Consider the following 6,000-nt stretch of genomic DNA (forward strand, 5'->3'; position numbering starts at 1 on the left):
ATCTAAGCTTCAGCCTCTGTCCCAGCGACGTAATGTTGCATCCCTCTGCCTGTTCTACAAGTATTTTAATGGTGAATGCTCTGACGAACTGCAAGCACTTGTGCCCCCACGACATGTACATCCTCGACAACCCCGACAGGCTGCTAAATCCCACCCCCACACTGTAGATATCCTAGATGTAAAAGATTTTTCTACTCCAGTAGTTTCTTTCCCAGAACCGCTAGACTTTGGAATTCCATTCCAGGTCCCTGCTTCCCTAACTGAACTGACGTGCAGAAGTTCAAGTGCAACGTGAACCGACAACTTGCTGCCCAAATCCTTACATAGTACCCCAGTAGTTGCTGCCCCTGATAGTAGCCCCCTACACCAAAGTGGCAATATGCCTTGTTTGGGGTGAAAATGTAATAATAAATATATATATATATATATATATATATATATATATATATATATATATATATAATAATAAAATAAAAAGTACAATTAAATTTACCAAAATGATCCAAGATGGTAAAAATTAAGTATATTATAAATATTAAAGAATTAATAGTCATAAAGTAATCTCAACCAGATGTAAAACTCGATAAAACATATTAGGAAATACAGCTTATAATTGCTGACATTTTCTTAAGTAATAACCTGTACATTTCAGTTGACCTATTGTTTTGCCCTATATTTTTCGCGCTTTTTAACATGATTTTGTCTGGGTCATTTTGACATTTGCTTTTCTATTTTATATTTAATTCTATCACCATTTAATTTTTTTTTCTTCTTCTTCACTGATTTTTTCTCTTCTTCCCTAATCTTTATTAATTACATTGTGTCTCGGCAGCCGTGTCAAACGCATATCTTATTTTTCTTTTATTAATTTTATTGGAATTTTCCCCCTTTTCCTTGTACATATTTGTGAATTATTCCATGGATTTCGGCCTTTTGGATTATTTTGGAACATCTTCCAATCACGTGATTTCCTTGGATTTTACTTGTGCAAATGGAAATTCAATTAACTTTCTTGGATTTATATTTTTGGATTTTACCGTCATTGGATAATTTACCTTTCACCAGTCTATCCATTCACGTGAAATCACCTTTTTCTTCACCATATTCCCTCTGCTTCACTTTTTTGTTATCAAGTAAGATCTTTGACTGACTTGCAGTTTCATCAAATACTTTTGTATGCAAAATCCGATGCAGCATTTTGCTAATTCCTACCCTCTGATGAGAAGGAAAGTATTTCTTCGAAACTCTGCTGATTAAGGACTATCCACTTATCAAGTGTTTCTTTTTCAGATTAAATATGTTTTTAACTCTTTTTCAAAGTGTTTTTTAACATGTTTTATTAACTATTTGCTCTTATATATATATATATATAATTATTTTTTTACTATAATAATTAAATACCTACAGACACTAGTGTTTCATCCTTTCGGGATTCTTCAGTGCAGGGTGTCACAATTACTACCAGTCGAACGATTCGAACCCCGCGACACGAGACATCTCTGGCTCGATTAGCGGAGACCGTATCCATTCGGCTACCATTAATCGTGTGAAATATCGTTGAATTTTAAACATTTTAATTTAAATGTTCATTACGTCAGACAGACAGTGATCAAGTCGTTATACGACGATCTACGCATAAGAGCTAAATTGACCGACTTTTATTCAACAGAAAGTGCTCAACTATAAGAAACGTATTTCTTAAAGGGGCTGTCATAATTATTTTTTTACTATAATAATTAAATACCTACAGACACTAGTGTTTCATCCTTTCGGGATTCTTCAGTGCAGGGTGTCACAATTACTACCAGTCGAACGATTCGAACCCCGCGACACGAGACATCTCTATATATATATATATATATATATATATAGTTGTAGATTCAATCCACGGCTAAGGAAAGGTGCTTATCTAGTCGCACTAATGAGTTATGATACAAGGAAATAGTACTGTCGTAAATGTATCTTATCCGCTGCTTATATGACTATTAAGCGAAACTCGCCGTTTGTTTATTTGAAAATAACAAACAAGCAACTCAAGCACTGTAAAACAGATGGGCATTTGATGAGGACTGATCGATGGTCCAGTGGTTAGAACTGCTGATTATCAATGCAATGGTTGTAAGTTAAATCCACGACTAGGAAAAGGTGCTAGTCTAGCCGCACTGATGAGTTGTGATACAACGAAACAGTACTGTATGTGGATGACTTTATATATCTAATTTTAAATAAATAAAAAAGTAAATATACTAAATACTAATCATAGTGATAAGTAGTTAAATGGAGTAATCATAATCTTATAAATACAAGACTGATAAATTAATAAATATAATCCATTTTTAATGTGGAAATTGATGAATCACACAGGTAAGAAATTCATTTTTATTCATTTTTATAGCATGAAAAAGTTAGTAATTGCAATTAAGAATAGGAAATTGGATCAAATGTTTGTAACATGTCTTCTTCCTAAGATTGAGGGAGGTGGTGTTTGATCAACGCTGCTGGGGATCCATGATGTAATATACTGCTTTGTTTTTAAATCGCCGAAACAGTGTTTCATGGTAAACAACTGATGATCCCTTAAAAAATAAATTATTACTACTATAGTAAATTTGAGAGTGAGTTGATGTGGTGATTGCAGGTGGTTAAATGACTTACTGACTAGATGGTTTTCTAGCGAATGATAAAAAATATTTTTTTGTATAGTGTTAAAGGTTAAAAACTTCAAAGACTATATATATATATATATATATATATATATATATATATTGCAAGCCATGTAAAATATAGTCATCCTAGAAGATGGGGGCAGATGAGTGACCCGATACTCGAACATGATGGGCGCTGACGATATATATATATATATATATATAGTCGGGTTTCAATCCTGGCTTGAGGTGGTTGCCTGTCAAGCCGCACTGATGAGCTGTGAAACAGCGAAGCAGTACTGTATGTGGATGACTATAATGCTCCTCACCTTGAGTTGAGCATATTGAGAAGTGATACACGAATTACCATTAGCGTATAAGCGACGCTTTTTGTGTAAACAAATCGAGCGGCGGTATTTCGGACGATGTCAAAACATCGTTAAATTCACTACTCGTTCAGCGGCTGCCAATAGCGTAATGGTTAGGAGCCTTGACTGCCATACAGACAGTCGGGTTTCAATCCTGGCTTGAGGTGGTTGCCTGTCTAGCCGCACTGATGAGCTGTGAAACAGCGAAACAGTACTGTATGTGGATGACTATATATATATATATATATATATATACATATATATATATATGTATATATATGTTTGGTAAAACTGGTAATTAGTAAAAACTTGAAGAGAGTGCTCAATACTATTGCAGAGCAAATATGTGTTTTATTTTTTTTATTACCGTTTTATCTGTTTGGCTACATATGTTTCAGATGTTGGACCATGTTTACGATCCAACAGCTTCGTCAGGCCTCGCAGTAGTGTTTGTAAGTTATTTGAAAAAAGGTGTTTTTAAGAAAAAAAAAAGAAAGAAAGAAAAGGGGAGAGGCGTGTGTTTACAATATTTCAGTTTTGAAGGTTAAAGATACATTCGATTGTATTGTGTGTGTTAGGGTAGCAGATTCAGGTAGGCGTGGGTGGAGATATATGGATATAGTGAGGGGGAGGTTGAGAGAGGATGATAAAGAGAAAAGTGAGGGAGGTAAGGAGAGGAGGGAGGAAGTTTCAATATTTTGGTTTTAAATTTTAACTGGATTTTGTTTTTCAGCAAGGCATATTAAATACATGGGAGAGGGAGAGAGAGAGGGAGAATGAGAGGGAAAGAGAGGTAGAGCGAGAGGGAAAGAAAGGGAGAGAGAGAGAGAGAGAGAGAGAGAGGAAAAGGGTTAGTGTAAATGTCATTTTTTTGACACGTACGAGGTTCATTTAAAGTTCGTAGTTGCACGTCGGCTTGTTCCTTGCCGTTTAAAATGGGATTATTTTTTATTACATAGGTTAACGCACGCGCACATTCGCATATATACATATACATACATATGTACATTTCTAGGCAACAACATACAGACACATACGTACATGCACATATATATATAAACAAAGTAAATGCAGATATACATGGGTTCATAAGTAGACATACACACATATACACAACTCTCATATGTATATGTACACTCACAGAAATATATAGGCACACACACACACACACACATATATATGCATATATATACACACACGCCCACTTATATACGTATATGTGGAGATAAGGTCTTAAGTAAGAAGTAGATGTACACACACACATACATACACATACATATGCATCTACTCTTACACACGTATATGCAATTACATAAATATAGATATTAATATGTGTTAATAAAAATATAAGCACGCAGACATATATAGGCACACACATACAATCATATATATATATATATATATATATATATATATATATATATATATATATTCACATGTCCATATTTATACTAAGTAAATAAGGTAAAGTTAGAACAAATAGACAATAATAGATAAATAAATAAGAATAATAATATAAAATAATAAAAAATAAAAATAAAAATATAAAATTAAAAATTTTAAAATTTTAAAATTTTAAAAGAAATTAAAATTTAAAAAAGTAAGCAGATGGTTGTGGTTATATTGCGAGGTTAGGCAGATGCATCGTTAAGTTCACATATATATTCGGTGGGCCCCCAACCTCGTGCATTGGGCATATATATATACATGCATGTACATACATATTTTTTATTAACAGATTGAATCTGTACGAAATTCTGTATATATTCCCGAGTTCTATAGAAAGATTCTTGTGTTCGACAAGATACACTGGAGATCGGAGGTTACATCGGCCAAAACGTTATGCAAATAAAACCAAAGATGGGAACAGTAATCCGAACAATCCAAATAATACAAATTATCAATTTCTGTCTCAAAAAGTCATAAATTAAAGACATGTGTTTTAATATTCAGACAATCCCTCAAGGCTCCTTCATGTAAGAGACTATTATCTGCTCAATGTCTCATATTAAGATTCAGAAAAGAAAAGACGTTTAAAGTATTTTTTCCTAAAAGTAATTGTATATCATAATATTAGGTAAAATATATTTCCCTTCTGTCGTCCAATTATTAAGTGACTTTCAGCTGAGCAGTAAAATGTTTGAAGTCAAATACATTTACACAGGGCAAATTAGGAAACTCCTGATTTTCAAAAATACTAATAAATGTTCTCTTCATCTAGATTTAAATACTTGAAAGAAGACATCATAATTAATGTGGAAGGGGTTACCAGCGTCGAAGTAGCTAATCATGGAGTACTTAAGATTATCAATGTTAAGATGCAAAGAAAAAGTCATGAATGTTTAATAAAACCTAGATTATCAGTACTATAATATATCAATTATATTGACAACTAGTTAAGACAAGTAAAAGTAACGTGTAGTAAATAGTGAGAGTTCAAAGTTTATAAAAACGTTCTAGATGAAAAAAGTTGTTTTGTCTGTAACGACAAAAAGTAGAGTAGGCATGTTTATTTCGGTTGGTAACGTGTAAGTTTGCATGTGACAGTGTGCGTGTATTGAGTAGAGCTTGCAGATGTGTAGTATATCAGCTGTCTCTGTTTTGTCAGTGAGAGAATTCATGCACGAGCTTGCATGTAGATGCGTTCAGTGAATTGCATGTATATAATGTCGCCTTGCGAGAATGTTTTACGTCATATGTGTGCTTCTGGCATTGCTCCAGAGGCTGAGGATAGTTTGAATGACGTGCATTGGGTCTGAAAGAAAATAAAACATGGAAAGGACGAATAAAGCTGTGTTTAGGTTTTTATATTACGTGCGAAATCAGATGAGTATTCTTTGGCCTATGGTTGCTGGAAACAAATGTCTGATTTGAACTTTTGTTTATTCGAGAAATTATACTTAAAAACATGATTCACCACTGCTACTGCTTCCAAGAGATATGCAACGTGATCTTATGTTTTACGAATAACTCGAGATGATATTATG

This window comes from Euprymna scolopes, chromosome 24 (assembly GCF_053919585.1).
Source record: "Euprymna scolopes isolate OS-2025 chromosome 24, ASM5391958v1, whole genome shotgun sequence".
NCBI lineage: Eukaryota > Metazoa > Mollusca > Cephalopoda > Sepiida > Sepiolidae > Euprymna > Euprymna scolopes.